A 12,453-nucleotide genomic window follows, 5' to 3' on the forward strand; every position below is an offset into this window, starting at 1 on the left:
TTGCATGTAATCCCCTCGAGAACAGAAACCTTTTTCTGCTGGTCAGGCTTCTGTCCTTGTCAAGTGTCATCTGTCTGTCACTGTTCTGAATTGTATCTCATGTCTTCAAGAGCTGAAGCCCTAGTTAGGAAATAGCCTAGTTAGGAAATAGCCTTCCTCTTTTTACTGAATTATCGGTAGGTGGCTTTTAAAATAGTAAAAGACTAAACTGAGAAATTCCTTACAATGAATTGAATTAGAAACTAAGTATTTATCTAAATAAGACATAACAATGAACAATAAAGTCCCTCTATTTTCTTTTCTTGTATAAATTACTCATTGCCATAAACCCCAAAAATAATTCTTGCATCATGGAAATTCTCATCTATGAGAGGCAAGAAAAAAAGGTTTTAAATAGCATTCAAAATGCTTCCTCAGCAATTTAGAATAAAGATATTGCTGAAGTACAGATTACTTATGCTATTTTTGGATGAAACAGTTAACTTGTGCAAGAATTTCAGTTTGTATCTGAGTCAGTTATTCATGTTGAATTCAGCAAAAGCTAGGAATGACAAGTACAAGTTAACTGTGAAGATATCTAAAGGTTTTGTCACAGGCTTACACTCAGTTATTGAGGCTTGTGTGAAAATTATCCAAACTGTTTTGTTTGTAGAATGGGGTTTTACTTATTTTCTTAACCATAAGATTCTTTCTTTTTTTCCATCAAATTCACTAGAAATTAAAGTGTTGACGGGAAGAGTAAGGGAAAAAATATCTTAGGAGATTTTGAGAAAAAATAGGGATGTTTATCCTCTTTTTGCTTCTAATGAGAAGACAAATGGTTTTATTTATTTGTATTGTGCTTTTCTGCTCTACTTGTTTAGGCAATTAGCAAGGATTACATGATATAAAAGAAGGGATCTAGCATAGGTCCTGGGGCAGAATGGAAAATAAAGGTAAGAATCAGTGCATGGTTGTTTTTTTCATGAAAAGGAAATCCAGTGCCTGTGTCAGAAGTCTTTTAAACTTGTCTTCACGCCTAAGATTTCATGACTTTTTTCCTGCTAAGGCAGCCGTTGTTAGTAGAATCATCACTTACCTCCCTGCAGTCAAAGTTATCTGCAAAGGTCATTTCTCCAATTTAGCCTTTCCAAAATAATTACTTCTCCTAAACACAGACACAGTGTTGTTTCTGCTAAAGTTCTTTTTTTCTGCCTTGAAGAAGTAGAGAAAGAAAAATTTATGATCTAGTACAGAAACCTCAGATGCTGCCCAGGTCATTGCTGATGCCACAGCTCACCTAAATCTTCGCCTGCTGAATTTGCCACACTGGACTCCTGGGATCCTAAGTTTTGCTTCAAAGTGCATTCTAACTACTTTGTGAGCACAGACTGACTTTCAGGGCTTCGCAGAAATGTAATCTCAGGGCTCAGCTGAATGAGGCACTCCAGCTCAAATGCTGATCCCATGCAAACATCCCCATTGCTTAAGTGCATCCTTTCTTAGAACTGCAGCCATGTACACAGTCTAGTTTACTCAGGCAAAATAGTTTAGACCAGTGCTTTTCAAACTGCTGTCAATACACACCAATGGGAGGGTTGAAAGTGTTTACCCCTAATTACAGCTGGCTCTGACATCCCCTTTGCGGAGGAAGTGAAATGCAGCATCTCTTCTCAGAACTAGGACTGGAGGTGGTGACATCTCAAGATTGAGGAGCTCAAGGGTGAGTAAACAGTAGTTCAAACCTCAATCAAGCATCTATAATTATCCCCTTCCTTGTTTTTTCTCACTAGTTAGAATGTTCAAAATCTTACGTGCACTCGGATCCCCTGTTTTTTCTCCTGCCCCACCTGCCTTTGGAATACAAATCTCTTAGAATTTTCTTTTCCTGCCAGAGAGCATCTGGTAGTGCTTTCTTTTTCAAACGTCGGGAGAGAGATCTTTTCTATTGAAATGTTCAAATTGCTTAGCTGGGTAACTCTAGACTTACCAGCCAATAGGGTTACACTGGTTCTCCTAAGCAGTCAGCTCTATGGTGTGTAAAAGCAGGTGTCATCTGAGAAGATTTGTAGCTCTTTATTACTGGTCTGTTTCATGATCCTTTGTATTCATGTCCAAAACAGAGTAAAAAGGTAACAGAGAAAGTAGACAAGCCTTAGGTTCAACAGTTGGTAACCTGATTGCATGTACATAAAGAGAAAAAGAGAGTTCCCCAAATGACTGGGACTTATAAAATGTATACAAGTCTGTAAGTTCTCCAAGTCAGTACAACTAGAGTATACAACAGAGACAAGTAGATAGACACGTATGAAAAAAAAGCAAGAAATAAGCTGTTTTAACTTGAAAGAAAACTGAATGTGGTCCACACTGAACTTCTGTGATATTTTCAGCAACTTGATTTTAAACTGTTTCCACACTTCAGAGATGTCCAAACATTTACCTACAGTTCTTAAGCAAACAATTTTCTGTATCATAATTTTCTACATCATAATTTTATATGTCCCAGCAGCTCTGGTTGCTTGTGCTCATAAGGCATTTTATTTTTGTCATGATTACTTTTCATACTAGTCAAAAAACCCACAGTATAGATATATTCAGTATACAAAAATTGAAATGAAATCATCAAAAAATAATTGACTTTAAATCCAAAAGTGTTTTATATTAAGATACACTTGACACTGAAATAGGTGAAAGTAGTTCTTTAATTCCATTCATGTCATTCTGGCAAAATCTCTTTGGATATGGGCACAAATTCTTTCAGCTCTTAAAACTGTGCGCTCCCTAACCATTCACTAACAGTTACAAAATAAGTTCTATAAACTAGTCAAAAAGAGATCAATGTATGTGACTGAAAAGACCAGTCTTTTCGTTCATCCCATTGTCATCCAAAGACCTGAGGAAATGTAAGTTTGAAATTAGTAAGATTAGATATAGATTGGAAAACAATCTCTCTGAAAATGAATGTTTCTCTGAAAATGAATCTGAAAACAAAACCCACATATACCTCCCATCTCTCACACAGCTTCTTTTATATGCTTCTCATGATCTTTTTACTTTTGATATTTTCAAGCAGAAGGAAGAAGAAAAAGGTCTGGTGGGCTGTCTTCATTTAAGCTTGCAGATAGAAGGCCTACTCTACTTTTTTTTCTTTTTGTTTTCATGAAGTTTGCATCTCAAAACACTTTGCACCAGCTCTTTGGGACCTAGGTCATTATGAATCACAGCCCCCACCAGAACTGAGCTTTCTGATGGAAATTATTTTCCAGTGTCACAAAATAACTGAAAATAGAAATGAAAAATAATAATCCAATTTTGTTTGCAACTCTTTCATCAATTAAATCACAGGCAGAGGTGGCCTACAAAGGTGGTTTCTGTCTTGAGAGAAGAACCAGCTTCTGACCAAAATAATTAATAATACTAAAATAATTAATACACTAAACACTAATACGCTAAAATAATTAATAATTTACTTGGGGTATTGACCTCACATTGATCTCAATTTTGTCGTGAATTTAGGTGTCAAATAAGGTGGCAAGCTCCTAATGGTAACAGAGAGAGCAGACAAGCGTGATGTTCAACACAGAATTGGTAATCTGATTACATATATGTATATCACTCTTTATGTGTACATACTGAAATGCATAAAGAGAGATAAAGAAAAAGGAGAGGCTACTTGATATAGTGAAGTTAAACTGTGAAACTCCTTCTTGCAACATATTTTGGATTTTAAAATTCTGCTTTGGTTAAAAAAGTAATTGGAAAAATTCATAATAGAAATATCCCTTTAGCTCTGTTAAACACAAACTCAGAAAGTTCCTGAGCTGCTAATTGCTCAAAAAGTGTGTTGCAGAGAATGTTTTCACTCAAGGTTTAGCTTATTTTTGTACTTTTGGTTGCATTTGTTGTTGATATTTGTCAAAGATGGGATACTGGACAGGACACTATTGTGACCTGTTCCAGTAAAACTTCTCTTATTTTCTTGTACTGGGTTATTAGAAATGCAAAATTAAAACACACAAAGCACAACTATAATTTCTATCAATTCTTATAGCCTATCAATTTATAATTTCTGTCAGCTTAGCTGTAGTGCTTATGTGTAGTAATAGTTAATTAAAATTAGACAATGCAAATTCATTCTATCCATTGAATTATAACGTTTATTTATTCTCTTTATTTTTTCAGTACCTTATGAAGGTTTTAATAAATCTTACTTAATAAATGTTGACGCTGGAGACCAAGTTAATATGTTCTTAGGATAAATTGACGAGTCACTGCAACTTAGTTATTTTGGGCTAGGTAAGTTTACAAAATTGTTAATAAATTCCCTGTTTGATAACTGTTTTGAGTTCAGAATATATTTACTATAAAACCTGCTCCAGTATAAAGCCCATTGCATGCAGTAGGTCTGTTACTAGCAAGAATTCTTAGACTAATGAGCCACAGGATGGCACTGTTCAACCAGAAATAGCACAACTGTCTGTCGTATTGCACTAGCTGAGCTGCAGAGCCTGCAAAGAATCGCTGAAGTTCATGAGCTAAAGATCCACCCAGTATGAGAAAATTACTAGAATTTTAAAGATAAAATTAGCGGCTTCCCTTATGTATAAATTATTTAAACTATTTTGATAGCTTAATATTACTTCAATTGCTAAAGAAAATAAAGTTTTGTAGGTAGAGCCTACAAAATCCAATATCTTTTATTGGATTAACTGTCAAAAAAAAAAAAAAAAAAAAAGGAAATGAAAAACTTAGGGTTATACAGTCTCTTGTCTTCCTCAATAATTTAACATGGCAGCAGGGAGATTTCCTTTTTGGTGGATACAGCAAATAACAAATCTGTATGTGACAAATGTTAGCCTATCCCACAGAAAAGGTTTTCTCTCTACAGAGAGTGCTTTTGAGGAAGAATCATTGTGGGAAAATGGAGAACTGGAAACTAACCTTAGTGCTTAAAATAATCTTACAGTCTCATGTCGGTAAATCCTGACTATGCTTGGCACTGGCAAGTTACCGCAAAAGTTGACTTATCGAGCACCAGCATGTGTTGCTGCTCACGCAAGTGTCAAAGAATATAGGGGAGAGAAAAGTAGCACTAGGATGACAAGTCCATAAAGAAAGAAAATACTATACCATTTTTGTAATTTATAATAAGTGCAATTATTTCAGACTGGCTTCAGATGTAAAGCAATATAGGATACGTATAAAACACATACTGTGAATAATCATCCCTTGAAAGCTCTTCAAATTTCACCTCGGCTTCCCAGCACTGGCAGATTTCTTTAACACCCAAGAATTATGAGGTTTTCATGACAAGCATATGCTTACAGTGGTATATGAGGCAGACCTTTGAATTGTTAAGTTAGTTAAAACCACAGAGAAACCTGTTTTTATGTGTAAAACTATTTATCCAACTGTGCTCTTTTTTTTTTACTGCTACTAGGTCAAATTTTAGGGTTGAGTGGAATAGGGAAAACACTCCCAAAACAGTCCCTCACTTTATGTAGTGCATATATAGTTGTAGCTGCAGGCTATTGAGGTCTGTAACTATGTTGACAACTGGAAATATGTAATACAAAAAGACTAAGCTAGCTGTAGAAAGAAATTGAGAGATAGCAAAAGACCAAAAATAAATAAAACTATAGACTATAGAGTATACAAGAAAAATGTGAGAAAGGAAGGAAATCACTTTGCCTTTCTTATTTAAAAGGGGAGGAAAAATGAAATACAAGATTTGAATTTTCATATTTGAGATAGTAGGAACACATTGCCTGATTGGGAAGTGGCATTGACTGAGGCAAGGTCAAGATGACATGTTCTGCCTACATCAAAACTTACACCTTAGTTTTGCCAAAGGCGCAGCAGGCATACACAGCTTGCCTACCCCCTTGTACTGCCCAGCCCCTTAGGAACTTAAAGTAGAAATTCACTGTAGGTTTAAAATTAGACTCTGTACATGCTCGAAAGTGTCTTGGTGTCTGTCTCCTTTTCAACTTCTGTCTTGTTCCCCACAGGTGAGCACCAGGGCCTAGCTGAAAAGTAGCTCATCTAGTAATTGCTAACAGGCCTTACCTGGGAGGAAGTCAGGCAAGGCTGTTGTTACTGTTTCTCCTTTCAAGACATTTATTCCTTCACCATAGCATTCTTTTTTTCTTTGTTTTGTAACTTTCTGTAACTTTCTGTTTTGTCCTGTCTTGTCTCTGCCAGATCTATTTTATCAGTTTCTGCCCTCTTCTATTGAAATGTTGCTTTGCTGCTTCTGGGACTTCTACACCATTATGCTTTCCTGTTCCTGCTGTTCTTTCTACAAATCCTCTGAAAAGACCCTTAGTTATGGAAAAGTTCAAGAGAGTAAATCTGACTGTTTTATGGTTTTAGCTGGAGCCCCTGCGAGGGAAGACATAGAGATTTCTCTTTCAGAAGCACCAAGCAGCTTGCATGCTGCTCTCTTCAAGTCAGGATTTCCAACATTTCTATTTGCACAAAAGTCAATAAAACTGGTTGTGTTATGAACAAGCAAATCCGAGTGTCCTATTTTAAAAAAATCCATGATTCTTTGGACTACCCATTCAACTGAATTTGGGTCACGAATTATACCCACAAACAAAACAATCTACAACAAAATCATCTACAGTAGCATTAAAAGATAACTAGATTGGAAAAGTTTTACAAAAATCATGCAACTGATTCTTGTGCTCTGAGTTATGCAAGTATTCGACTCATCGCATAACTATAGTAAATGAAATGCTTGCAACAGATTACTTCTTCCCTTGAAGTAACATACAGATGTAAGTGTCCTTCCTTATGCTCTCCCAATTCATTTCCAAGCAGCCCCACCAAGATTTGCCCTTCTAAAAAGCCTGGCTTCCTCTCCCACTTCCATTCTTGCAGCACCAAGTCTGTCTCTCAATTTTCCAGTCCATTCACTATTTCCTTATACTGCATTCACTTCTCTGCTCCAGAGTTCTTGTTCCCTTTGTTCAACTCTGGATCTTTCCTACCTATGTCCAAGCTTTCTGTTTTTAATGTTCAAATAAAATAGCTTCCTCTTATAAATTCTGGAGGCCACTAGGTGCTCCAGAATTTATACAAGAATTTCCATTTCCCGTATTTTCTAGCATCTTTCCATACTCTGCTCTCAAGCAGCTGGGAAAAAACAGAGAAAGATTAGGTCTATCATGCCCCAAATGCCAAGATTGCTTTTAAGTGCTATATGTCTATATAAAAATCTTTGTCCCTTGTTAAATTTTAGTCTATTGCTTCATCCTTTGGGGCGTTGGGCCAGTGTTCAAGAACAGGGCATTGGCATACCACATTGTGATGAGTGAACATAAGGTGTGACTAGGTCTTGAGTCCTCAATGGATCATCTGCTCACCATGCTTTTTCCTCTTCTAAATTAGTCTGGTACTACCACCATTCTGTTTACCAGTTGTGTCCAGCTGAAACACTTGTGCATGGCACTTCATGCACTCCTTTCTTTCTTTCCTCTGCTAAAAAAATTGAAGTGTTATACTCTTTCAGAGAAAAGGTCGCCACAGGTTTTTGTGAGCATAACAATACGTTTTATTGTACTTTTTTTATTCAAAGCAAACGTTTTGACTGATTTTTTTTTTTTTAATAAAGTGAGCCTGAGGAAGCTTGTCTGTAAAATCTTACTTTGTCAGAGAACTGTTATTCCGTTATGAACAACTGAGAATAGAATTGTGGCCAGGATAATTTTGTTACGTTTAATAAGAAGCAATGCTGAAATACATGCCTGTAACAAGTATAGCTTTTACATTTGTTTTGAGATTTAATTGTTTTCTGATTTGATAGAAAAATAAACTTTTTTTCTCTGCTCCATATTCTCACCTAGACTGTATTTCCTACTCTATGATCCTCTTTGTCTCTCCTGTTCTTAGTGTTTCATTAAGGACTTAGCTACATAATTTGAAATTTTGCCTTTTAGTTTTAGAAGTCATTATGTCTATCAGATATAAATATAATGGCAAAACTTTTCAAGCATATGTTGAAGCATTTGTTGAGATTTCTTCTTGACCTTTAACATTGTTTATTCGCATGTTATCACTTTTAATAAGAAATGAGGCCAGTATTCTTTGGCCTCTGGTATGTCAAAGTTTTTGAATTAATCTGTCTCCTGACTGAAGTACACCAAGTTGTATGATGAAGAAGGTAGATGAGTATTTCATCATTCCTGATAGATTTGGTTAGATGACTATTGTAACTCACCTGATGAAACTTGGTGTGACTTCAGGGAAAGCAATGGAATTACATCAACTTAGGTCACATGAGAATCAAGCCCTGAAAACATGAAAAGGTACCAACAGTATGAAAATACTAATCAACACTGCGGTAAAGAGAGACCTGCATATTGTACGTACATTGGTCAGATTTCATCCCAACTTGTAACACATAGTTGTATTTTGGTATGCTGAAATATTTTCTGGTATGTGACTATATGGCATTACACTTTTTTGAAACTTAAAATATAGCTCAGGTGTATAGCCCATTTACACATCTCACAAGGCTTTTGTCTCAAAACATCATAAAGAGCACAGTGACTGACTGTGACTGAAAGACAATTTTAATTAGAAGCCTTACTGTTATTTTTGCTGATACTAAAAGAAAGTTTTAATTTTAATCAAAATATAGTTTATAGGAGCAAAGGAGTAAAGTACTTTTGCCTGCAAATGTATTTTTCTCTTTGCTCATACTGATTCATTTTTATTTTTCAAATAGAAGGATGATATCCAATTGGACTATGCAAATTAAATCACTAATGCCTAATATTTCTTTAATGACTTCTATGAAACAGAACAGATTTCTTAAGGAAGGCATTTATGTCAAGGAGGAATGGGAACCTAATCTAAAATTGGTTTTGTATGGATCTGAGGTCTGTCCTTTGCATTCTGAGTATCTTAATTTTGTTGTATCTCATTTTTGCGTAATAAGGTGCTTATCAAATACGAAGTGAGAAAATAAAAAATAAAATTCCTTTGCAATAGATTAATTTGAGATCATGGCAGGAAGAGTTCTATCAAATTCTTTGCTGGACATTTAACTCAAAATCTCGTAATGGTCTCTCATAGATGACTTAGAATAGTAGATTCTAACTTAAGTCCATATTTAAATATATTCTAGTGTTATAACTGTAGTTTGGTAAAATCTAAATTCAATTATATTCTGAGAATCTGTAAGTGTTATAACAGGTAAGATCTCAAAGATTAGTCAAAAATTATTTACACTTTTAATATTTATTGAAGTTTACAACTTTACTACAGACTTATCCAACTGTAACACAACCACATTTTAAGAAAACTGAATTGAGGGGTCTTGTTCCAGCTAAGAAGTTGTACAGGATGGAAGCTAGTTCTTAAACTATACTGACTTCGAAATAATTTAGAATTATAATTTTTTTAGTGGTCTGTGGTATACTTTTAAAGTCTACTGCAATGTAGCTTGCTGTCAAAGAAATTCATTTCTTCTATACCCCATTCCAACATGTCCTGCTATGCTAATGCTGGGAATGCTTTCAAAAGATTTGGTTTTATCAGCTGCATACTGATTTTCCTCCACCAAAGAAATACTCTCTTGGCTAGCTACAGCTATGCTACATTTATGTTTAAGTAATCAAGCTGTACAATGGAGATTGAATTGACATAGGATAAGACTGGACAATAGGTGTGCTCAGGGGTGCTTCCTGCCCTCATAGATTTCATGGAGTACATGCAAACACCTTTATGATATCAATGGTCTTCAAAATTTCCAATCCATGTGAGCAACAGTAGGACATGAGAATACGTCCGATGTAAATCCACTCCAAATTAACTGGCAGAAGTGGTTAGGAAAAATGACAAGTTTTAACTGCAATTGATACTTTTTTCCTGTCTCAGCATAGATAGCAGTGATAAGTGGGGCTGATTCTGGAATACAGGATTGCATGAATTGTGTGTATCAATTATTGTTAGCATGAAAAAAAACATTTAAAATTCATTGGAAGAACTCATTGGAAAGACTTACTGTGCCATAACTACATGATCAGTCAAGGTTTAATGTCTCTGAAAAAAAGGCAAGGGGCCTCAGGAGCTGCATGTTTTGTCACTGTGGGCATATTCATTGTCCTTTAACATAATAGCAGTTTTCTCTTTCTATTTGCTTTTACCCTCTTAAAGTGTTTCCAGACAGCAGTCCACATCCACTTTGCAGATCTAAATAAACCAAGTTATTTAGGGGCAGTCCTGGAAATTTGAGGTTCAAGGCTTCATCCCACAAGTCATAAAAATAAACCTTTTTTATTCTGGAAAGTGGAAACTCTGGCATCATTTAAAGAACCATCTAATGGCAAACTTTGGGGAAGTACTGACAGGAACATTTGCTAAAGTTGACTTGATTAGTCTTATATTGGGAAACTTTCTCAAACTGGAAACATTCTTGAGGAACTGGTGTAATTCCTCTGTTATCATATAGTAGCAACTATATATACCAATATACTGCTGAACTTGTTTGTGGGGAGTAATAAGGAGTAATGATTTACCCTCATATATATCTATTTGTATCATCTATATCCGTATCTGTCTGTGGTTATATCTATCTTTATTGTTTCTTCCTGTGTAATGCAACATAGCAGGAGTGTGTATGTTCAGAAATTAATTTCCCCATTTGAGAAAATACAGAAGACTCCTTTTGCCCTTTTGTGTTTCCCTTATGAGTACCTTTAAACCCTTTCCACCCCTGTCATTTTCACAGGTTGATTCCTTTTTGTTAGTTTCAGATAACACTGATATTACTGTACTTTTTTTCCTATGGTCACGGTGGCAAGTGACCATATTTTTTTTTACTGTTATCTCAGTTAAAAAAAAAAAAAAAAAAAGAGGAAAGAAAAAAGAGTTAGAAATATGGTCTTGAACAGATGAAATGCAAATATGTTTATTGGATTAATAAAAATAGGATGCATGAGAATATTTCTCTACAATCCAAATTTACAGAAAAATCCTTAGATTAGTTCAGTCATCTGGAATTATGCATAATTTTGGAAAGGAAACATGTACCTTGGATAAAAAAGATGATAAAGGAAAGTGGAAGTTGGGAAGCACTGATTCCTGGTCACTTCCAAGTGCAGAAATGAAAATAACTTCAATAAAACTAAGAAAGGGTAATGATAGACCACAGTTAAATAGAATGACTAGCGGGAGATAGATAACTGATATACAGTAAGTCATTGTAATGCTGAGTGGTGAGTTTCTAAAGGTTATGCTGGATCAAAACGGCATCTGAAAATTTTATTGTTATGCCACCGATATTCAGATATAAATTAATTTTACTATACATTTTTAGCAAAGCCCTTCATCTCCTTCATCTCAGATAAAGATATGGACCTGAAAACAGGGATTTGATTAATGATCACTGTTATTTATTTATTTATTTATTTATTTATTAGCAGTGTCAGTATAACAACGTAGTTTGGAATGGTTATGAGAATGATTAGGTCATATAACAGCATTGTATATTGATTTAATTCAAGAAAAATTTCCTAATTTAGTTGTGCTCCACTTATGCAAACTCAATACTGGCAACAGTGTCTTAAAAGCAGGGATACAGGTTAGCACTCAGAAGGATCTGACTCCTGTTTTGTCTAATTTAGTTTATATCTTCTCTTAAAATTATACTTCACATATCCCAGGCAATTTACATTTACAGTAACTGTTCACTGCTGATGACAAAAGCTTTTATCTTGTCATGCAAGAATTCAGCTGGTCCTGTCAGTGCACTTACTCTCAAAAGTGGCCGGATACCGTCAAATAGCAAGGCTTAGAAAGCTCTGCTGTCAAAGATGGATTCCGATTAGAAATTTCAGTTTGTGCTTCTTGCTGGAACTGCAAAAATTTGTTCTGACCTCATCTGGTTCTGATGCCACAATCCTTGGCTTTATTCACAGAGTAATTTAGAAATGAAGAATGTAACCATTCAGAGTTCATAGATTAAGAAAAAAACTACTTGAACCCCACTATGAACTAGAACAGAATTTTAGCCATGGTAATAAGATTTGAGAAGAGATAATGGTTAAAATAAAGTCTCCTTAAGGCACATCACATGAAGGAGATAATTGGCATATAATTGGTATATGTGTCTTCAGACCCTAAGACTGTTGAAAAGTTAAAATAATCATTAAAGTACAATTAATTCTTTTCGAGTCAAAAGGATTTTTGTATTCAGCTAGCAAATCTTATCCACTACTTAAATAGCCTAATTAAGAGAAACAAATGTCCTGAAACCTCAATAACTTATGAAAAGATGAGTTATCAAATGATTTCTTAATTTCAATAGCAAGAAGCATGATAATTCCCATAGTATAATTAGCTGAAAAGTTGATATATTGCATATTAGAAATAATGGTTATGTCTGATCAGAATGAGTTCTTCCTCATATTTTTCCATTCCATTAAAAAGTGAAGGACCCTCAACCTAATTATGAATGTT

At 35.0% G+C, this 12,453-nt stretch overlaps 1 long non-coding RNA gene across 1 annotated transcript; it reads left to right on the plus strand.

Moving 5' to 3' along the window:
• The first annotated feature begins 899 nt into the window (after nucleotides 1-899).
• Nucleotides 900-6,577, plus strand: LOC134153767 (uncharacterized). Its single transcript, XR_009961227.1, has 4 exons — nucleotides 900-935; nucleotides 1,604-1,702; nucleotides 4,162-4,275; nucleotides 5,991-6,577. It is a non-coding gene; the product is annotated as an uncharacterized LOC134153767 (long non-coding RNA).
• The last annotated feature ends 5,876 nt before the right edge of the window (nucleotides 6,578-12,453 follow it).

This window comes from Rhea pennata, chromosome Z, assembly GCF_028389875.1.
Source record: "Rhea pennata isolate bPtePen1 chromosome Z, bPtePen1.pri, whole genome shotgun sequence".
Classification (NCBI taxonomy): Eukaryota; Metazoa; Chordata; class Aves; order Rheiformes; family Rheidae; genus Rhea; species Rhea pennata.